This window comes from Dipodomys merriami, unplaced genomic scaffold (assembly GCF_024711535.1).
Source record: "Dipodomys merriami isolate MVZ:Mamm:240054 unplaced genomic scaffold, mDipMer1.0.p SCAF_16, whole genome shotgun sequence".
NCBI lineage: Eukaryota > Metazoa > Chordata > Mammalia > Rodentia > Heteromyidae > Dipodomys > Dipodomys merriami.
Window position 1 is genome coordinate 5,535,539 of NW_027202937.1, and position 22,738 is coordinate 5,558,276.

Here is a 22,738-nt window from a genome sequence, read left to right on the forward strand (position 1 = left end):
GGCCCTGTTAGCCACCAGGAGGAAGGAGATAGATTGAGACATTCAGCCGGTGCCTGGATTGATGTACTAGCCCGGGCACCAGCAGGGCCCTAGACAATTGATTTCTGTCTGTGGCTAAGGTACAAGCACTTCTCAGGACCCTGGCCAAGTGGAGCCCAGCTCTACCTTCTCCAAGAACCAGTGGGCTCGGGGGGTAATCAACTGTCAGCCCCCCCGGCATCTCTGCATAAAATCTCCACTACCTACCATGGGCCTTAGACTACGCGCTTTGTTTGACTCTGGGCCTCAGTTTCTTCCTCTGTCAAATGGAGCTTCTAGGGAGATCAAACAGCAGGGTCGTGAAGACTTGAGGTCCAGACCCTGTGTGTCCAGTCGGATTGCCGTAACTAATCAGGAAAAGTCCAAACGCGTGTGCACGCACCCGGGTGCCCGCCGTGCTTTTCGTAGGTCTCTCGCTAGGGTGCGGCATCTGAGTTGGCTCCGAGGCCCCGGTGGGCGCGCGGCTGCTCGCATCCCCCGCCCCTGGCCCCCGGCCGGCGCGCTCGGGTTTTCCTCCGGCAGGCGGCGGGCTCCCGGCTTTCCTTGCATGAGACCCGAGGCGGCGGCCCGGGAGCCGGCTGCACCATCGCAGCCGGGCGGCGCGGGGCCGCCGTGCGCAGGGGCTGCGCGCGTTACCGGGCTGCGGAGCCTGAGCCTTGCTCCTGGTTTGCGGGCGCCCCGACCCGCCCGCCCGCACGCACGCCTGGGCCGCGCGGCCCAGCCCATTTTGCCCTGCCGAGAGGACCCTGCAAGCGGCCCTCGGCGTCCCAGTGCCAACCCTGCCCGGCTCGTGAACACCTTGGGTCTCAGAGGCCGTGTGGATCGTCCCTGGGCGGCAGGCCCGGAGGCGGCTGGGCGCCCAGGCGCTGGTTCCGGCGTCTTGCAGCTCCGCAGGCTGCCACTGGGGGCTGCCACGCCGTGGGGGGGGGGGGGGGGAGACGGTGCGCACGGCCGCCCGGTTCCCCCCATGCCGCCAGCCCTCGGGTTCTCTCCACGGAGGGCCCGGCGCTGCGCAGCCCTTCCTGGATCAGTGCGTGTGATCGGCGTGTGTGTGTGTGTGTGTGTGTGTGTGTGTGTGTGTGTGTGAGAGAGAGAGAGAGAGAGAGAGAGGACCCAGTGCGCGCACGCGTGGGGGCAGTGTGTGTGTGCGCGGGGGAGTGTGTGTGCGCGTGTGGGTGTTAGTGCGTGGCTCCCCTCGCTGACACACGCACACGCCGATCTCACACACACATACACACACACACCCCGATCTCACACACACACCGATCACATTGAACTTGGAGACACCCCGCTTTCCTAGCTGCTCCCTGTTCCCGGGAAAGCCCCGGGAAGCTCTTAGATCTGGAAAATCCTGCCCGCGTCTTCCTAAGAAGAGATTATCTTTCCTTTACCGGGGTTTATTGTTTATTTATTTATTTTAATCTGGAAGCGAAGAGAACAAGTTGTGCCCCCTCCCCTTCTTCTCGCCGATCGCCATGGATATAAGTGCATAAGCCGCCGGGGCTCTGTCCCCGCCTGGACGTCGGCGGCCACCATCTGCCGGCCTGCGCCCGCCCGGAGAGCCGCAGGGCTTCACTCCAGCCTGAGTCGGGCCCGGGAAAGGATGCGCGGCCGAGCCGGGGAGCCCGGGCGCCCCGCGGAGCCGGCCTCGGAGCCTCCCAGCCGGGGGTAGATGCTGCCCTGCCCAGGTGAGTGTTTGGGTGGGGGGTGCGGCAGCCTGCTGGGGGGAGACCCCAGGGGTGCGGACGGGCGCGGGGCGCGGGGATGCCACGCACCCAAGGGAACGGAGGAGAACTTCGCACCCGTTTCTCGGAGGACTCCCCTCATCCTGGGAACTCGCGTGGACGCCCTGTCGTCTTTATATCCATCCCGATCGCCAGCGGTTTCCTTCTCTTTCTCGGGTTTTTATTTATTTATTTTAATAGTGTGTGTGGGGTGGGGGTGGGGGTGAAACTCTGGCCGGGAGCCGGGACCAGGGGATCCAGGGAGAGACCAGGAGCCTCTGGCATACGGAACCATTGAAAGCAGCCGGAGAACTTTGCCGCCAGACCACTCTGTTGCATCTCCACACATGCCAGGCCTGGCTGGACCCGTGGCTGGGGTCCGGGTGCAGCCTGGGGCTCGGGTGCATACCAGGGGCTCTCCAAGCTGTGTGGCTGGGCGGGGTGGGGTAGAGGCACGCGGGGAGGGCTTGATGCAGCAAGAATGGAGGGCAGCACAGCGTGATGCAGCCTGGAGAGGCAGGTAGGACAGGCCCCCTCAAGACAGGGAGAGCAGGATAGTGTGTGTGTGTGTGTGTGTGTGTGTGTGTGTGTGTGTGTAGCCTAGACCATTCCAATGGCATGATGGAGCAATATGGAAACAGGCATTAGCCATGCCCTGGTTGTAGGTAGGTTTCTGTCTCCCACCCAACTCAGCCCTGGTTCCAATGTTGGCCTGGGTACTTGGGTAAGGGACAGGTCCATGGCAGGGCCACAGTCGGCCCTGGGGAGACAGGCAGTGCCTGGCGTCTGCACACACCTCACAGGGAGTGTCTAGCCCATCTTCCTGACAGCTCAGTACAAAGGACAGAGGCAGTGAGTTCCAGGGAGAGGAGCTAGGGAGGGAGGGAGGGAGGGAGGGAGGGAGAGAGAGAGAGAGAGAGAGAGAGAGAGAGAGAGAGAGAGAGAGAGAGAGAGAGAGAGAGAGCCTGAGCAGAGCCTGCAGCAGGTCTGAGCCAGACCAATGCAAGTACATCCAGTATCAGACACAGAAAGACAGACAGCCGCAGGGAAAGGGTGCTTATCAGAACCTGTATTCTGGGGGTAGAGTTACAGGACAGGCATGGCAGTACAAGGTGAGCCTCTGCCCTGACCACAATGGAATGGGAATGTGTGTGTGAGTGTGTGTGTGTGTGTGTATATATAGGTGGCAGTTGTGGCCTGATTGGCCTTGTGGCGCTGAAGGAAGGGGCAGCTTAGGGAACTGAGTTCCAGGCTAGGGAGGGCCGCATCTGGGGAGGACAGCACCCCTTCTTCGGCTGTGGGCTTCTCCACACCAGAGCAGAGGTTCCAGATGGACTGCTGTATGGGGGGGGGATCTGGTGGTGGGGATTTGAGGGGGGGGGGGAGTGGTAAGGAGGAGCATAGGAGCCAGGTCTTGGAGCTGTGCCTTGGTCTGGTGGCTTCCTTCGGCAAGACGCTTCATACGGAGATGCGGCAGAGCCTGGAGAGAGGGCAGTCGGACTTATGGTGGGGTCTTTCAGAGACGGAAGGGGCCAGGGTTCTAAAGGGGTATAGGAAGCTCCTGAAGGCCTGTCCATAGAGCCACCAGTCTCCTGGGACTGGGACCTCGCTGGCCGGCCAGCCTCTCAGCTGACGCCGGAATGGAATGTCAGCCTTCCTTCTGCTGTTGGCTGGGAGAACAGAGTTTTATCCCTCTCCTCCAGCCCTCCTCCCTTGCTTCTGCTCAGGCCCCTGCCCAGCTCTCAATCTCAGAGTTTCTGGTCTAATTCTTGCCCAGGGAAGGTAATTACTTATCTTCCTGCCCTCACCCTGGGGAATGCAAACAGCGGACTTGGCATTTCTGGTGCAGCCTCTGGCAATGCTTCTGCTTCCTGGGAACCAGTTCCCAGGGGCAGCCTCAGAGAAGGACCAGGCCGGCCATGGTCAGAGGGAGGCTGGGGCTCCGTCCTTCCCCACCCCACCCCACCCCAAGAAATGTGAGAAGTTAGGGATTCTGGTCTGAGGTGGGGGGAGCTTTCTGGAAATCAGGCTGAGAAAGTGGAGAGGAAGAACGCAGATCTGGGGGTTAGGGGGTGAGAACAAGCCAGGCAGACTTCTGGCCTCCGCAGATCTCATTTAGCTCAAGAGGGATTGTCCTTTCTTAGTCCGGTCTGACTCCATAGAAAAATCCAGGACTCAAGGGTTCTGGCTTCCAATTGCTGGCTTGCCAATCTCCTCTATTCTGTAGGCTGGGGAAATAAAGAGACTTCAAGCCCCTGACCTGAAGTCTGTCTGTGAAGGAGACAGCTGAGAAGTGACATTGGAATTAGCACTGTCTTCAGAAAGTCCTGCCATAGAGATAAACACAGTCATTGATATCTAGTTACAGTCTGGTGTGTGTGTGTGTGTGTGTGTGTGTGTGTGTGTGTGTGTGTGTGTGTGTGTGTGTGTGTGTGTGTGTGTGTGTGTGTGAAATGGCTAGACTGAGAGCAGAGACAAGCAAATAGCCACCCAAGAGGGTCAAGTGGACACAATTCTGTATAAGAGCAACAACAGTAATTTGGGTATCTGGTGATTTCCTCCCCCTATCCCTTTTAAGGCAATATTAGGGTTCACATCATGTGAGACAGAAAAGAGGTTGTCATGAAATGGAATAAAATTTGGGAAGGCCTAGGTTCAAGTTCTGGCTCGGCTACATCTTGTTGAGCCACTTGAGCTCCTGGTGAAATGAACCAATAGCACGTGTCCGGCAGGTGTGTGATGCATTCGGTGTTTTCTGGGCCACCCTTTCTCATATCTGAAGGGGGCTCAGCGTGTACAGGGAGGGGCCGAGGGACCTTTAGAGAAGCTAGAGGATGATGTGCCTGGTCCCCCTTCTCCCCATTCATCCAGTGTCTGGATGCCACCACCAGCACATTGATGGTTAAAAGACTCCAGGGAGCTTTCCAGAACACTTAAAGAATGGAGAGCAGAGGAGAAAATTTCACTGGGGCCGGAATGGGGGGGGGGGAGGAGGAGGGGCTGGCACCTGCTTCTCTTCCCATCTCTGTGTGTTTGCTTTGGAGAGTTTTATTGTCATGCACATTTGCTCAGGAAGTAGAGGCTCTGTGTTTGAGGAGTGTCATTTGTTCCTCTCTCCTGTCTGAGGCTTGAGTGTGAAATAACCCTGACCTTCTGGTCCCTGCCTCCTACTCATCTAAATGTGCCCTCCTGGGAGTGCTGGGCAGCAGGCCCAGGCACTGTGAAAGGACACAGATCCCCCTTCTCGGAGTCTGGGCAGGCCTGGGGGTGGATATGGGCCCAGTCTGTGGGTTTAAGGTGGTACATTTGGTCTCTGGGAGGGGCTCAGCCCCAGATGAGTGCTGAGAAGATTCTCTGTTGAGCCAGCTGGGGGAGGGACGGGGGAGGCCATGGGCGGGCCTGAAAGCAGGTCGTTATTTCAGAGCTCAGGAAATCAGATCTAAAGACAGGAAAGGCAGCCATGCCCACAGCCTACTCTGTGTGAGGGTAATCCGGAAGGCCTCCAAGAGTTGGTGAGGCTGTCAGGAGCAGCCAAAGCCCCTCCAGACCAATCACAGGAGAGGTTTGTTTTCTTTTTAAACACCCAGCTGTCACTGGGGACTTGGAGAGTAGGACTTGGAACTTCCTTGGGCTCCCAGAACCAGCTCCTTCCCACAATGCTTGCTGGTTTATGGGACACCAGACAGTGCTCAGGGCATCCACTGATGCCCCACTGAACCCCCCACCATGCTTCCCTATTGCCAGGTATGGGCTCCATTTTACAGATGAGCAAACAGAGAGGCTGGGCCCAGCCTGCCAGGTGCCTAGCTAGCACCAGCTAGCCCTCAGTGCTCATGTCTATCTGACCCTAGAATTCACCCTCTTAACTCCTCTACATGACCCCTCCCACCATGGTGAGGAATGGGGCTCCCATGGGCACCTCGCTGAGCCCCACAGGGGCCTCCTGGTCTGTCTGGGGAGGAGAATCCAGAGTTCACATCAGAGAGCCATGCCCAGCCTTCCCTGTGGGTGTTCTTCACCTCTGTGGGTTTAAGAGACCCAGGGAGCAATCAGGATGAGGCCATGAGCTAGACGGCAGGTGGAACACCTGGAATGAATACTGGACCCCTGTCAGGGACCTACGTCTGCTTCATCATGACCTGGGTGGAGGCAGCCCCCAGCACCCTGAGATCTGGTCTCCCTGCATGAGTACCCACTTCCAAGGTTGTAAGGACTGGGCATCGTAAGACAGTGGGCATTGTGCCTGTCTAGGGCAGAGGTGGTCCAGGGCTGTAGGAGGGACAGAAGAATTCTCGGTGGCATCTGGGAGGGCACTAAGGTCTACACCAGACTTCCATAATCACGTGGCTGTCACCAACGGAGGAGGCCACAGGTGGTTTTTCTCATTTCGTTATCGCTCCCTTGAAGAGACTTTTTAGAAACTTTCCCCAGTCATACCTCCTGGGAGATCTGGGGGTTTTATATTGAGGTGTTTGTTTTGTTTTTGTTTTGTCGGTCATGGGGCCTGAACTCTGGGCCTGGGCGCTGTCCCTCAGCTCTTCAGCTCAAGGCTAGCACTCTACCACTTGAGCCACAGTGCCACTTCTGGCTTTTTCTGCTTACATGGTGCTGAGGAATTGAACTCAGGGCTTCATGCATGCAAGGCAAGCACTTTACCATTGAGCCACCTTCCTAGCCCCTGTATTGAGTTTTGAACTCAGGGTCTTCTGCTTGCTACGCTGCTGCTCTACTATTGAAGCCATGCCCTCAGCCCTGTACTTTTTTTTTTTCCTTTTGCTGGCTATTTTTAGGACAGGGACTCAACTTCTTAGCTGGACCAGCCTGACACAATCTGCCCACTTTTAGACTTTGTGGTGTTGCTGGGATCACAGGTGCACACCATTGGGTTCAGCTTCCCTCTGGAGAGGCAAGAGTCTTGTGGACTTTTCTGCCTAGAATGGCCTCAGACCTCAGTCCTCTTGACCTCAGCCTAAGTAGCCAGGATTACAGGCAAGAGCCATGAGGCATAGCCAGGTTTTCCCACGAAAATTTAATACTGTGACTATATTCTCTCTCTCTCTCTCTCTCTCTCTCTCTATATATATATATATATATATATATATATGATTTACATATCAAAATATAAAGGTTATCTACATTGGGAACCCACTTTTTGCCCCCTTGGGGGTGACATTGTCCCTGTGGAACGAGCATACAGGGCTCACAGACAGGTGTTGAAGGGGTAGATTCATGGACAGGAAGAGTCCAGGAGAAGACAGAGGACAAAGTCCTGGACCCTTGTTACCCTAAGAGGAGACCAGGGACCAGAAGCCTCCACATCACCAGCAGTAGGACACCTATGCAAGGCGTCGGGTCCAGAGCTCCTGAACAGCAGCATCTGTTTTGGAGGGGGCTGGAGCGGGGCAGGGATGGGTGAGCTGCCCTTGGAACAACAGGCTGGTGTTTGAGGAGAAGGTCAGGAGAAAAGGGGTGGGGCATCAAAGACTGGAAGCAGCTCCATTCTGGGTCATCCGGCTGGGGACTCTCTTGAGACTGGTTGCATCAAGCAAGTTTAAGCAACAGTGTGGTGCACCTGTCCCAGACTGTCACTCTGTTTGTTCTGGGCCATCTCCTTGGAGGTAGGACAGCAGGTGTGAGGGGGTCTGCGGAGAGGCCTCAGGGTATGGCAACAGGATGCTGGTCATCACTGATTTGGATGGATCTCCGTCTGGATGGACAGATTGGGAGTCTAGAGACAAGACGTGGGTGTTAAGCTGTGTCCGGGGCCTGCAACCATCAGCCTTCTTGAGAATTCCTACATGTAGTAGGTCCTGAGTCTGCATGATGAATTTCTTGTGTGAACAGGAAATGAGCAATTGTTCACTTCCAAAGTTGGGCTCTTTATGGCTCAATGTGCTTATTTTATTACTGGCACGTCCTTTATTCATTCACCCCCCACAGGAGCTATAGGACAACCAACATGCTCAGACACAACCGGCTGATGCAGAAAGTTGAGCATCCCTCCCCTGCCCTCTTCCCTCTCTAATTCCCTCCTGCTGCTCTCCCCGCTGCACTTCTTCCTCTCTTCCCCTTCTCTCCTCATCTCTTCTCCCAGAGGGGCTTTCTTTCTTGTCTTAACTGTAATCTACTTCATCGAGATGCAGAGTTGGTTCCCCTACCTCTCCTTCCCTAGGACTGGCTTTCTGTTTCTGTCTGGTGAAGCCAGCACGACCTTCTCAGATGCCCTGCCGTGTCCAGTCCCTGCCAAGGAAGCTCTCTTTAGTCCAGTCAGCTAGGGGATAGGGTCTTCCCTCCACTGCCAGGGAGTGTGAAGGAGAGGCTGGAAAAGTCTCCTGCTTCAGTGGTTGGAGATGAGGTCTTGTTGCAGGGGCTGGTCTCCAACATGAGTGACGTGTAATCACTTAATAGGGTTTGGAGAAACTTGGAGAGTGGGCTAGGCTCAGGCTGTGCTTAGGTCTCTTCAACTTGTGTGTGTGTGTGTGTGTGTGTGTGTGTGTGTGTGTGTGTGTGTGTGTGAGAGAGAGAGAGAGAGAGAGAGAGAGAGAGAGAGAGAGAGAGAGAGAGAGAGAGAGAGAGAAAGAGAGAGAGAGAGAGAGAGAGAGAGAGTGGAGTCAGGGTTGATGACAATGAGGATAAAACACACCTAACCTTTGTAATCCCCAGAGGTGAACCCTGCCATTCCAAGAAGATAGTGGAGATTCCTAGAGGGAGAAAATTGATCCTTTAACTCAACATCTCCTGTACTAGGTCTCTATAATACCCAAAAGCTCCCAGGGTAGAAGGAAGGAAGGAAGGAAGGAAGGAAGGAAGGAAGGAAGGAAGGAAGGAAGGAAGGAAGGAAGGAAGGAAGGGGGCTCAGATTCGAATGGCCAGGCTGAATAGCAGCTTGTTCATCCTCGTCTGCACCAACACATGCAGATGCTCAGACAGACACACTCCTGCTCAAACACACACCCATGAGTGTACACGCATCCATGTACCACCACACTTGTATGTCCATGCCCCTAGACAGACATTCCTACATGTATAGATGCCCTCTCACATTCATACAGGCACACTGATGTGCACACACAGGAGCACATGTTCACACACACACACACACACACACACACACACACTACATTTTCCTACCATGTCTGCTTCTCACTTGAAGACCTAGGCTGATATCCAGCCCTGGGAGAACTCTGTAAACTTGTGGTGTGGAGGGAAGGGCTTGCCTCCCTCTGTGATTGAGGGAACCACAGGCCATGCAGACAGCACGGTTGGCCTGAACACCCAAAACTTCACTGCAACACATGCTGGCACTTTGTGCTCTGAAGCACCCACCTGGGAACAGGGTGCGACATAGTTCATCCCAGGGCTGGTGGGAAACGGGCCTGGAAGATCTGGATATTGGTGGTGGAGCCGGCCCTGGAGCCCCCATCCTTCTTGGCCTGGACATGAGTGCTCTCCCAGGCTGCTTGGAGGAAGTGGGGTTCCTGGGTTGAGTGGGTTTCTAGTGCCCTCCCCTGCCTGCACCCTCCTGTGTATGTATGTGTGTGTTCACAAGTGAGTATGTGTTTGCTCAGGAATTAGCCCAAGAGCACACATGATTAACTGCCTGATGGCAAAGTGGGTGTGATGATAGTGACAGTGATGGTGGTGATGCAGTAGTAGTGATGTTGCTGCTGATGAAAACGATGATGATGGTGTGGTGATGATGGCAGAGGTGATGGTGGGGGTGGTGATATAGCGGTGATGGTGGCGGTGGTGGTATCAGTGATGGTGGTAGTGATGCTGATAGTAAGGTTATGGTGGTGATAAAGACCACTTAAGAATGGGACTCCCGAGCTATGTGCCAGCATGCCTCCTCCAGCCCCAACACTAAGCTGATATCTTTGTATTTCACCCAAATTAGACACTGATGGGCTGAAGAGATTGGGGCCATGGGCCTAGTTCGGGATCCACTGTCCCTAAAGAACCACTTAATCTTCCTCCTGGCCTGGGCACCTGCGTCATGAAGGCTAAGCCGGGACGAGGGGAGCGGAGGAGAAAGACCTAGAATAGATCATCCCAGGAGGACCAACATGCTTGGGAGAGGCAGGGGAGCAGGGTTTGCCCTCACAGAGCGGCCAGGCCGGCTCAGGCTCGCAAAGGCTTCATCTGGAGATGCAAAGTCCCATCCCAGTCTGGTCTGTCAGAGGACGCAGTGGATGAAGCGGCTCTTACGAAGGTGCGCACAGCGCTGCAGCGTGTGGATACAGCATAGCACCTACCATGTAGCGGGGGCGTTGTGTGGACCTGCGTCCTCACGCCTGGGACTCCCACCGCATTTTGGTTCCTGTCGTGGGAACTCTCTTCTCGTCTTGGCTTCCTTATCTGTAGTACCACCTCTCAGAGTTCCGGAAGAATTCGTTGCCCTACTCTATGTAAAGAATTGGAGCAGTGCCCGGCACCCGCTGAACACTAGTGTGAGCTAGTGAGCTCCTAGTAGGGGTGATGGTAATGGCGATGTGATTTTTCTAAGTGTGGAGAGGAACCGACGACACTTTGTTCAAGTCCCCGCTCCTTACAGTGTTAAGGAACTTGGTGAATTTCATAACACTCCCCACGTGATCTCACTTGGACCTTCCACACATCTTACCAGGCATGCAGGATGCCATAGTCATACTTCATGAGGGGAAACTGAGGCACGGGGCTCATTGGGTCCTTCTTCGCAACCATAGTGTATGTCTCCAAGGGGTGGAATGATGATGGAATAGACCGTGTTGGGCGATGGTGGCCCATGGGGGTAAGGGCTGTACTGGGAAAATAGGCCTCGAGCTGCACTCCCAGCTTGTGGGCCTGGGCAGTGTGCTTGGCCTGGTGTGGGAGCAGGCAGGCTGCATCTGTGCTGCATGGCACCCAGGGGGTGGAAGTCAGTGGGGCCAGGATGGAGCTTTTGGAAAGGACCTGGGATGGGGGATGAGTTCTCAGTGTCACTCACCCCCCCAGGGCTGTGTGATGCATCCTGTAGGAATACTAGGGGGGGTGCCGGCAGAGGAGGAGGAGGATTGGGGACCCACTGTCAGGGAGGAAGGCCGCTGACTCAGCCTGGCCTGATGCATGGGGGAGAGGTCCAGAAAGGCACACGTTCCTGGGCACACCCCAGCTCACTTTCCCCAGGGGCTGTGTCTGGGACAGAAGGACTCCTAAGGGTTTCTGGGAAGGAGGAGGGTAAGCCCAGGGCAGGTCTGGGAAATGGCCTTGGGCCTCACAGAAAAGGGGGCTCAAGTGGTCCAGTGGGTGAAGCAGACCTCAGAAGGAGTTGCTTGTGGGCTGTGGTTTCAGGAAACTAGGGAGGATGGGGTGCAGGAAAGGATCATAGATCCAGTGTCCACGTGGGATGTGGACAATCATGGAGTGGGGGGGGGGAGTGAGCATGTGGGGAGGGGAGGAGGAGACCAGGGCATATGTAGGCCAGAGCAACAGCACAACAGCCAAGGAGGGGGCCGAACTGGACCTCATCCTCTCCTGGCACAGGCTGGGCCCCCAGGGCCTGAGGTCCTGATCCAGGCTCCCAACCCAGGCTGAGAAGTCACAGCCTCATGGTTTCAGGGCACTGCCAGGAGCCTGTTCCCTCCATTCCAGGCCATGCAAATGCGGCCAGTATTTGAGAGGCACCTGGGTACGGCACCCAGATAAAACTGGGGCAGAGACTGAACAATGGTTCAGGAAGCTCAGGCTGCCAGTGGGGTGCAGCGGGTGGCTGGTCTAGCTGGGGACTAAGTTATCTCAGGCCCGGACGCCCCGTGGCTCACTTGTCCTCTGCAGTGCCAGGCTGATATTTACTGTATATTGGTTTTTAAATTACAGTACAGCATCGATCCCCTCTCCAAGTTCAGCCCTGGTGTGCGCTCGGCCCCCGTCTCCCTCGGCCTTTGTCTACCTCTCTTTCTCTTTCTCTACCCCCTCTTTCTCCATCCGTGGTGCTCTCAATTCAGATTTTAATGTAGGCATTATTTCCTGTGGTACTGTGTTACCGCTGGGGTTATGTGTATATTGCGCTGTATTTATTAGTGCACACATTACCTTCACCCCTCCCCTGTGTAATGTACACATCAGGGCCCATCTCGTAGCCCCTGCTGGAATCCTCCCCTGGACAGCATGGCAGGAAGGACACATCTCCACTTACATGTGAGGAAACAGGCGCTCAGAGAAGCTAATGGAGTGACCGGGTCACGCTTTGATTATAGCATCGCGTGAACACGGTGGGTCCTGTTATTAGTCCTTTTACAGGTGACTGAGAAAAGGCTCAGAGAGGTTAAGGAGTTTGTCCCAAGGGTAAAGTGATCCCTGGGCTCTAGAGCCTTGTGCTGGGCCTAAAACAGGATGAGTCTCTCACTCCTGCTGTTTTACAAACTGCTTCTGCTTAATGAACGCTTGCTGTGTGTGGCGGAGACATGGACCGAATGAAAGGCCCAAGCACCGGGCATCCTAGATTCGCACATCCCAACAATGCTATCGAGGAGCTATGTGGTGCTGCCCAAGTCACTTACCTCTCTGAGCCTCAGTTTCCCTTTCTGTACAGTGAGGCAAACTCCGGCACCAAATTCCCAAGCTGCAGGAGGATTGACTGAGCAGCTGACCTTCCAAGTCCTGCAGAAAGTGGCATGGAGTTCACGCTGTCGGAATGTTTGCCAGTCCCACCATTTGGACACAGTCTCTCTTTTTGTTGCCCAACTATCTTTGTAGCCACCATCTCCCCTCAGACAGACACGCACCCGCGCAGCTTCAGACCTGAAGGGACCAGATCTACAGGGGTGTGTCTTGGCGCCTGTGCTTCATTGGACGTCCACATCCTCATCTGATCCTTCCTAGGGAGAAGAAGGGGCTGACCAACCCGCCTATGCCTGCTGGCCGTGAGGACACAGGATGTTCCTCACCAGGCTCTCTGTGGACATCCAGCGCCCTCTTCCCATGTCTGGGGACTAAGGCAGAAGAATTAATGCAGGATCCTGGGGTGGGGACAGCAAACATCCTATTCATGCCAGGCTCGCTTTTCCAGCAATGGAATAAAAGAGTTGGGAAGGACAGCGACAAGAGTCTATAAATTCTGAACGATGTTCAGGAAAGTGGCCTGGGCCCCAGGGCCCATAAAACTCTGACTGGTCTGCTGGGCCAGGTGATTTATGAGAACATTCCTCTGACTCAGGGTCACCTGCCCCGCAGGGCCCCTGTGTGGAAGGGACCTTTGCCTTTTCAACTTTCAGACACTTGTTATTGTTCACAGGGTTTTGTGCTTGTCTTCAAACCATTCATGGGAGTGGAAACCCCCTCTACCCCCACCCTGAGCAGTTGGGGACTGGTCTACCGACAATCAGAATACCTTTGCCTCGAGGTGTGGTGTGGGTTGAATGAGTTAATATATGTAAAGTGCATGGAACAGTATCTGGCATCTGTCAAGCGCTCCATAAATATTAGCTATCATTATTTTTATATCCAGTGCTTAGAATAGTGCCCGGCTCAATAAATATTTGATGATTGGTTGAGACACCTGGGTTATATCTTCAAGGAAGCAGCAGGAGGGGGGCTTGGATACAGAGAGTAGAACAGAGGCTCTGCATACTCGAGTCCCCCAGAAGACGTCCCCCCCCCCGCAGAGACTCTGATTTCATAGGTCTGTGCGTCACCTGGCTGCTGGAATTTTAGAGCATCTTTGGGATTCACATGGAGTTGGGAACCAGGGATGCAGAAGGGCAGGCTTCCTGCCCAGGATTAGGCCTGGGTGCAGGAAGCAGGAGCTGAGGAGAGGAAGTGCCAATGGAGGATGAGTCGGGGACTTGAGTGACAGCTCAGAAAGCCATGGCAAGACCAGGAGGGCTCTGCCCGCTGCGCCGTGGATCTCAGGTGTGCTGACATGGCAATGGGTAGCTGAGGGCTTCTGAGCTAGGACACACATTTACACAGTCTGATCTGTCGTAAGGATGCTGGGCTGGGTGCTGGCCACCTGGAGGATGGATTGCTGCGGTGTGGAGCAAGTCTGAGGATCCTTGGTGACAGTAGCTTGGGGCCAGGCTTGGCCAGGAGGATGACTGCAGGTCCCCGTTTACTCAATACAGGATGGCAGGTCTGGGTGGTAGGGGAGAGACAGGGAAGTGTGCTTCCTGGTCACCACTGTGTCACACATGGGTGGACATCTCATCCTGACCGTTTGAGGACCATTCTTTCTGTGTGTGTGTGTGTGTGTGTGTGTGTGTGTGTGTGTGTGTGTGTGTGTGTGTGTGTATTGGTCCTGGGGCTTGAACTCAAGACCTGGGCACTACTTGGTGCTCTACCAATTGAGCCATATCTCTGCTTCTGTTGGTTTGTTTGTTTGGTTTGTTTGTTTGGGCTGGTTGATGGGAGATAAGTGTCTCATTGACTTTCTTGCCCGGGCTGGCTTTGAACTGTGATCCTCAGATCTCAGCCTCCTGAGTAGCTAGGATGACAGGCGTGAGCTACTGGCACCGGGCTACAGCTTATTTTTGATCGTAGTACGGCTGGGGCGGGGAGCCTCCCGCTTGCTACACAGACACTCTACTACTTCAGCTACACCCCCAGCTGTTTTTGCTTCTGTAATTTTTGTGATCCAGTCAGGTTTTTACCCAAAGCCTCGAACTGAGATCTTCCTACCTATACTTCTTACATAGTTGAGGTGCTAACTGTGCACCGCCATGCCTGCCTTGTTTTGTAGAGATGGGGAGGTGGTCTCAATAACGTTTTTTGTTTTCTCAACATGGGCTTCAGACAGAGATACTCCTAGCCACTATCTCCCAAATCACTGGGATTATGAAAATGAACCTCCATGCCAACCCCTATCTATGCATTTTTGTCATCCCTCACATGCCCGAGGCCCACAGGCTGGGGATGAGTTGATGGATGTGAGCCCCTGGTATAAAGACGCTAAGTGAACCATGGCCTAACTCTGGGGGGGATGAGAGGGCAGGTCCCGGGGTGGAGTGTCATGGGCTCCAGGAAAGCGCTGTAGTTCCAGAACCCTGACCACTCTGTAGGTTGAAGCCTGAGGGCATGGGCCCACGAAGGCCTAAGCCAGCCCTGGCCCAGGCCAAGGGTTGAGCTTTGATGTACAGTTCTTCCTCTGCCCTCATTTTTCTTAGGAGGAACAAAGGCAAAACGCGATTTCTAAGTGAGAGAGGAGAAAAGTTGGGGGGCAGGGTGGGCGGACAACTGCCAACAGTGAATTGTTTCCATCATCAGGGGTGAGGGCAGCTTCTCCCAGGTTCATCCTAGGGTGGAGGGGGCCTGTTCACCACCTCCATGATGGCTGTGTGCTGGGCCAGGCCTACACCCCCATCCTCCAGAGTTGCTGGGGGTAGGGAGAGGGGAGAGGGACATGCTATGGATCGATTGGGTAAATGTCCTGGAAAGATGGAAGACTAATTGGGGAGGACACTTGTGTAGACATGCCTACAGCCAGTGTCCTTACCCACCCTAGGGCCTTTCTGCCTACTATCATTCTAACTCTCTCGTGGCCTTTGTGTTGGCGCCTCTGCCCCCTTTGCCTGATACCCCACTCTGGCCTGATATCTGCTGACCCCCCTTGCCTGAGGCTCCACTCTGTGGTGTTGAGATTCGGAGAAGAACATGGAGGAGGTCGAGCCAGCGGAAGGAAGCCCAGCATCAAGACGGCTCTGGCAGTGTGGGTTTTGCTTCAAGTGTTCCAGGCTGTTTCTTTTCTGTGCTTTCAGAGCTGGGGTTGAGGGGGCTTTGTTTCTTCTTGCTCCCTCATTCTAGCCAAGACAGTGCCAACCGTGATGTCACCCTACTTTCAGGGAGCAGGTTTGGGACCACCATTCAGGTGTGTGCTCAGTTCCGGGATACTGGAAGGTTGTGGGAGCGAGAGGGGTCTGTTCTTTTCTGCTTGGAGCCTCGGTAGGTGGTGGGAACCGCTGCAAGGTGGGCAGGCCCCTCTGGCTCACGTAACAGTGGGCAAAGCCTGCTAGGGTTGCGGCTCGGGAGGCCTCTGGAATTGTCATCATGGTGGAGCCAGGCCAGGGAGATGTGGACAGTCGCTAGGCTGAGTGGAGGGTGGGATGGACAGGACTCGCCAGGGATTTAACAGTACCCAGATCTCTCTGAGGGAGCTGAAAATGAGAAAGAGGTCTCAAGGAGGAAGCTGGAGTATCTGGCTAGGGATGAGTCATGAGGTTTTTAAGATTCACACAGGAGGGAGGGACTTCCTTTTGTCCACATCTATACCCTCAGGGCCTCGAGTAGCACCTGGCCCATGGTAGGTCCCCCATAAATGTGTGAGTGTCTGTAGTTCTTGTCCTGAACATGACTGATACTGTATATTATGATTCTGGGGTCCTGAGCCTGCGTCTATCACTGGACACGGATGCGTTTGGAGCTGGCTGGCTGGCGAAGGGTTAGGAGCTGGACCTTAGACTCACACGACTCCAAATTTGAATCCTTGACTGCATGCACGATTGGGGGGAAGTGATGTCCATCCCTGTGCCTCTAAAATGGGGATGAAGTGAGGGCTTTCCTAACAGGTTCATTATGCTGCCGAAACAAGAGCATGGGAAGTAGCTGGCCAGGCGCTGGTGTCGTTCTCGGTTAATGTGGCACTGGTCATTTGCAGTCATGGTTCTTTTATACCCGGCCTTGAGTCTCTGTGCAGAGTAGCTGAGAGAGGAAGGGAGCCCACGGGTGGTATCCGGTGGGGGAGGGGGTGGAATCGGGGGACGGGGCTGGACCCTGTTGCTCCCTCTACATCCCCTCTGCTTTCTATTCTTGTTTCCTGGCATTTCAAGACCGGATGCTGATTATGACAAGGCCCTGGGCTCCACGCAGGCCCTGCTGCCCCGGGGTAGGGGTGAGGGTAGGGGGAGGGTGCGGGGGGGGGGGGAGGGTAGCTGATGGCGGGGGGCGGGGGACTCAGCTGCTCCCATCTCTGCCTTTGCCTCCACTCAGTCCCAGCATAGTCACAGAGACAAGCGGTGCTCATCCAGATGGAACCCCCTAAACAACTGCTCCCCGAAATATTTTTATACAGTAATGGATGACTACACTGGCAGGGAGAGCCCCTAGCAGCTGCTGCTTCCCATGTCCCCTCCCTTTGATGAGAAGCGAGGACTCAGGAAACCTGAGGACCTGAGAGAGAGATGGGGGGGGAAGAGGAGGGGAGAGGGAGACAGAGAGGAGAGGGAGACAGAGACAGAGAGACAGAAGAGACACACAGAGAGTTTTCAGCCAGAAATTTCATAGCAGCTGATTGAATTCAGAGAGACAGAGAGGGACCATGCACACTTGGGGGGCTCGGGCACACCCTAGGTATACAGAGGAAGATCTTATACCTGTGGCCCCTTTGAGCCAATTGTCAGCTTAGAATCAACCCCCAGAGAGACACGGGTGGGGCTGAAGGCCACCTAGCCAGAGCTTGATCTCAGGTAGATACTCCCATAACACCTTCCTCCATATTTGCATATGTGCATGTGCGCACGTGCATACATACATATGTACACACACACACACACACACACACACACACACACACACACACACACACACACACACACACACAGACACCATCCCACCCAGCTTGGCCAGATGAGATTCCCTTGCACCCCCTAATGGGACCCAGCCACAGACAAATTCCACATTGGGCCTCTTGAAGAGAATGGAACGTGTGTGTGTGTGTGTGTGTGTGTGTGTGTGTGTGTACGTGTGTGTGCATCCATGTGCACACACATACCTGCTCTGATGTGTTTAACAGGCTTCTTCATCAATTTCTAGGGAAGTCTTCATCTCCAAGGGGTGATGGAAATAGACTGGGTTTCTTGTCAGAAATAGACCTGTTTTCTTTGGCTGGTTACTAGGTGTGTGTTGGCAGGACCAGGAGGCTCCGTTCCTGGTGCTTCTCCCCTGGCGATGGGTATTTCCAGGTTTGGAGGTGGTGGAACAAAGAGACCCTGAGCTTCTGCGTGTGGCTGGAGCTACAGGCTTCGGGTTCAATGGACCCAATCCTGGCGGACCCCATTTCTTCTTGGGGGATAGAAAACTGGTGATCTTGTTTTCTACCTCTTGGCTTCCTCTTTGCCTCCTCCCTCTGTCACCTCCACCCACCCCTGCGTTCATGTACCTGGCTGGTTCCCAGTCTCCCATTATTCCACTCTAGAGTCTCCTGGGATCTTCCGGGCCTGCTGCCTCTCCCCTGTGCTTCTCCTACACGATATTCTTTCTTTCCCCAGTCCTGCCATTCCTGTGTGGCCGTGGCTCCTCTTCTGGCCGGCCTAAACCTGAGCTGCCCCTAACCACTACTTGCAGGCAGCCTTCTGGGATGGCTCAACTCAGGATCTATACTCCTTATGCACTTTTCTTCTCCTGTGCTGATTTTTTCAATCACCTTTCAGAGAACAGGTTCTGTGCCCTCTGGTATCAGTTTCATTCATTCATCCATTTACTTGTTCTTCCATTCATTCTTCAAATGCTTCTTTTTGGTGCCCGTATCAAGGCTCGAACTCAGGGTTTCTCATGAGCTGTTTGTGGTGGTTCATGTCCATTAATTTACTGTCATTGAAGAAGCGGAGAAAGGAGGATTGCTCTCCATAACCAGTCTGAGAAAAAGCTCAAGGCCTGTCTTAAAAATAAACAAAAAGAAAAAACAAAGCCAAGTAATGGCCTAGGTGGTTAAGGTGCTTGCTTAGCAAAACCAACAACCGGGAAGCCTTGAGTTCAACTCCAGTACCACCGCTAGAAAAGCAACCGTATGACTAGACAGCTTAATACTCACATTCACTGTAGACAAATACCGTACCACTCATTTATGGGAAACGAAAATATTATGAGGTGATCTTCATGGTAAGTGCAGTTCTCTCTTTCCTGTCTATCCTGTGCTGCTCCACTTTGCTTCACTCTGTCGAATGCGCTGGCCGTGACCCACATTGATTCTGTGACCACAGTGGGTCATGAACGGCCCTTTGATGCTCCCTGCTCAGGGTGGCCCTGCTGATCTGGTGTGAGGGTGATAAAGCTTCTGTGATCTGTCTGTTCCAGCACTGGGTGGGTGGGTGGGGGGGAGCCTCACCCCTGCACACTCATCCTCAGTCCTGTTACTTTGTTTCACTGGCAGCAGGTGGGCCATATCCAGCCCTTGCTTGGCCTGCGGGAGCCTGGCATGCTCTGCTCTCCTGGGGCCTCCCTGCTCTCCTGGGGCTGCCCACCACTTCTGAATATCTTTGGGTCCTGGCTTCACCTCTGCCCTCCCCCCACCCCCGCCTCCACCAGGGATGGTGCTTTAGGTATGGCAGTACCCCCAAGGTTTGGTCTCAGGAAGTGCCCACTGGACCTGGAAAAGAACAGGTGGTGGAGGTGGTCCCCGCTGCTGGCTAGCACATGGCCCTGACTTTCACCTCCCAGGCTGTCATCCCTTCTGTCCATACACAGTCACGCAACGCCCGTGCTTCCAACGCTATGAGAAATGGGAAGCCTGCGGAAACCAGGGCATCTGCCCCCAGTCAGTGAAGACTGAGCTTTCTCCAGAAGCTCCACCCAGGCCTGACCAGCACCCTACAGAGATGAGATAAAGGGATGAGCCCTGCTGTCCAGGAGCTGGTGATCTGGGCTGGGGCAAGGCACAACAACCTGCCATGTGCATCGCTGCTCCCCGGAATAGGATCTGGAAGAGCTGCAGAGAAGGCTGAATGATTTATGAATAAGATGATGCCAGTGGCTCGTGCCTGTAAACCTAGCTATTCAGGAGGCTCAGATCTGAGGACTGAGGTTCGAAGCCAACCCAGGCAGGAAAGTCGACAAGACTCTTATCTTCAATTAACTACCCCCAAAGCGGGAAATACAACTGTGTCTCAAGTGATAGAGTGTTAACCTTGAGGAAAAAGAAAAAAGCTTAGGGATAGCCACTCAGGCTCTGCATTCAAGCCCCAGCCAGGACAGACATAAGCAAAAACAAAAGACCAGAGGAGTCCTTCCTAGGGAGGTGGAGGGTTTGGCCTGAGGGAGGAGCAGGTTTGAGTTATACCCTGTGCTAGGCCCTTGGGCCTCTGATCCATCCCTGATCCAGAGTCTGGATGACCTCTCAGGGTAGAAGGTCAGGCATCCTCAGGGTGCTTGCAGGGTATATGCAGGGTGGGTTCCTCCTCCCTGCACGCTGAGACCCGGCCAGGCTCCCACAAGCTCTTCTAACCAGCAGAGCTTCCGCACACTCAGGGCTGAGATGCTTGAGCCCAACTAGAGATTCCTAGGGTGCCAGGGGGTGTCTAATTCACTCACCCCCCCCCGCCCCATCTACTGAAGGCAGGATTTACAGCGGCGGGAGTCATAAACTAAATTTGAAAGAACATCGCAAATAAGCACCAGGCAATAGACTGAGTGCTCCCAGCCCAGTAATGGCTTCACTTAGCAGCCCTGATTTACAGGGTCGTCAAGGAAGCCCTGTAGCTGGGTTCTTTGTGGGAGGATCATTGAGAGGCTGGCCCTCCCCACTAGGCCTACCCACAAGGCCCCCACCACACCTGCCACTTCCCCTCCCAGCATCCTGGCTTCCCCCCACCCCCATCTTCTCCTTTCTATGCACCCTCCCCTTGATCCTTGCCCCAAGGGAGCTTACATAATTTCCCTGTGCCTCAGTTTCCTTATCTGAAAAGCAGAGATGCACAGGTTGCCACCTACCTCCTCCTGGCTCTGTGGGGCTTCAAGGACAGAATAAAAGGCTTGGCGGAGCGGGGTAGGAGTTCCATAGTTCTATGGCTTGTTATTATACAATGAGGCAAAAATTTAATAATTCTAACACCCATCTGATTATCAGACCCACTGGCTGGGGGCCCCTCTCCAGGCAGCCCAGGTGGGTGGTGGTGTAGGGAGAGCTTGAGAAGAGCCGGTGGTTAACAGCAAGGGGTGAGGTGGCCACAGCCTGCCCCTCCTGCCTGAAGTGGAGCACACGCACACTATGGTCCTAGTTGAAATGATCTCAAGCTTTCTTGTGTCTCTTCTTTTGGGGAGCTCCCAGTGTGATGTGGACTTTGATGTCTGCAGAAATGAAGGATTTACGCAGTGAAGCAGTCATGAGGACATACGCGAGGAATGGAGGGGCTCCGTGGTGGGTGGTGAGCATTCTGAGTCTGAGCAGCCAGGGCTGACCTGGCCTCTCCCTGGATGTTCTGCCCCAGTCCCCGGGGGCTTCCTGTGCAGCAGAGATGGGGCAGCATTGGGAAGAGCTGGGGAAGCTGGGAATAGGGCTCCAGAAAAGACTGGGGACCTTAGGCTGGGAAGGTGGCTTAATGGTAGAGTGCTTGTCTAGCATGCACGAAGCCCTGGGTTCAATTCCTCAGTGCACATACACAGAAAAACCTGGAAGTCGTGCTGTGGCTCAAGTGGTACAGTGCTAGCCTTGAGCCAAAGAAGTGCAGGAACAGTACCCAGGCCCTGAGTTCAAACCTTGGGATTGGCAAAATAAAAAAAGACTGGGGACCAGAAAGGTGTGGGGCTGAGCTCGAGGCTCCCGCACTGCCTCTGACTCTGGGATCTGACTTCCCCTCCCCTCCATTCCCCTCCGGATGGGGCACAGACATCATCAGCTGCCACTTCTCTGGTCTCTGGGTGATCAATACTTCTGAGAGAGACTTCCTGCCTCCGGCAAGCTCAGGTTCACAGGTGCAGGGGCGAGGAGGGGGAGGGTCTCCTTCTTCCTCATGGAGGGTGAGCTCATCTCCGGAAGCCTCTCTGCCTCCATCGGCAGCCATCTCCCAGCCCAGGCCTTCACCTCTCACCGTGCTGTTATGGCTTCTCCTCCTGGAGGGGGGTGGTAGGAGGGCATGAGCCTCAAGTGCCTCCCACTCTCTCTGCAGCCTACCCTTGGGGGGATTGTTGGGGAGCAGGCAGGAGAGGGGCCCCCCAGCAGAGTACTTAGAGTGCTTGTAATTATCCTAGCTTTTCTAAAGCCACCACAATGCCTTGCATTCCCAGGAACAAGAGAATTCAGGGGAAATTATTTAATCAACTGTAGAAGGGAGGACGGAGTTATGTTAGATGTCAGGAAGAGCTCTCCACCAGCATGCAAGGAAAAGAGCTTTAAAAAACACACATTATAATTAATTATACATTATGGAAAATGGTTTTGTTAGAAACACAATGTCGCCCTCACCTCCTGCTTTGGCTCTGGGAACCACTGAGCAGGTCGGCTGATTTACTGTGGAGTGACTTTAAACCAAGAACCTGGCTGGGAGGGCAGAGATAAAAGAGAGAGGGGGGAGGTATGTAGGTAAAAGTCAGGACAGGGATGATTATTCAGAAATGGGGAGAAGGAAAGGGAAGATGGAAGTCCAAAGAGCAATTGAAACTTGGGGCCAGTCATCTGATCTCCTTGAGCCTGAGTTTGTCTGTCTGTGCTGGGGGTGGGGCAGTGAGGGGTGGGGGATAGGAGGGCTCACTTTAGCTCAGCTGTGATGTTGACTTCACAGGCAGAACACAAAGTAGTGGTCTGGAGACCTGAGAAGTTGTGAGGTCTGCTCATCTTCCCCATTCATCCACCCAACATCTACCTCAACCATCTACTTACCATCTTCCCCATCTATCCACCCATCCATCCACCTACCATCTTCCCCATCCATCCATCCATCCATCTACCTACCATCTTCCCCATCCACCCATCCATCCATCCATCCACCTACCATCTTCCCAATCCACCCATCCATCCATCCGTCCATCCATCCACCCATCCATCTGTCCATCCATCCATGCACCTACCATCTTCCCCATGCATCCATCCATCTACCCATCCATCTGTCCATCCATCCATGCACCTACCATCTTCCCCATCCATCCATCCATCCATCCATCCATCCATCCACCTACCATCTTCCCTATCATCCATCCATCCCATTTATCCATCCATCCAACTACCATCTTCCTTACTCATCCATCCATCTATCCATCTACCCTATTCATCCATCCATCTACCCCATTCTTCCACCATCTACCATCCACCTACCATCTTC

At 54.4% G+C, this 22,738-nt stretch overlaps 1 protein-coding gene across 1 annotated transcript in view; it reads left to right on the forward strand.

Moving 5' to 3' along the window:
- Positions 1-1,066: 1,066 nt before the first annotated feature.
- The window catches only part of Lrfn2 (leucine rich repeat and fibronectin type III domain containing 2), a 142,526-nt gene continuing 120,854 nt past the window's right edge, over positions 1,067-22,738 (forward strand). Inside the window, exon 1 of the mRNA XM_070023360.1 lies at positions 1,067-1,727. The gene's annotated coding sequence lies outside the window, so the exon portion shown is untranslated. The remainder of the gene's footprint in view (positions 1,728-22,738) is intronic.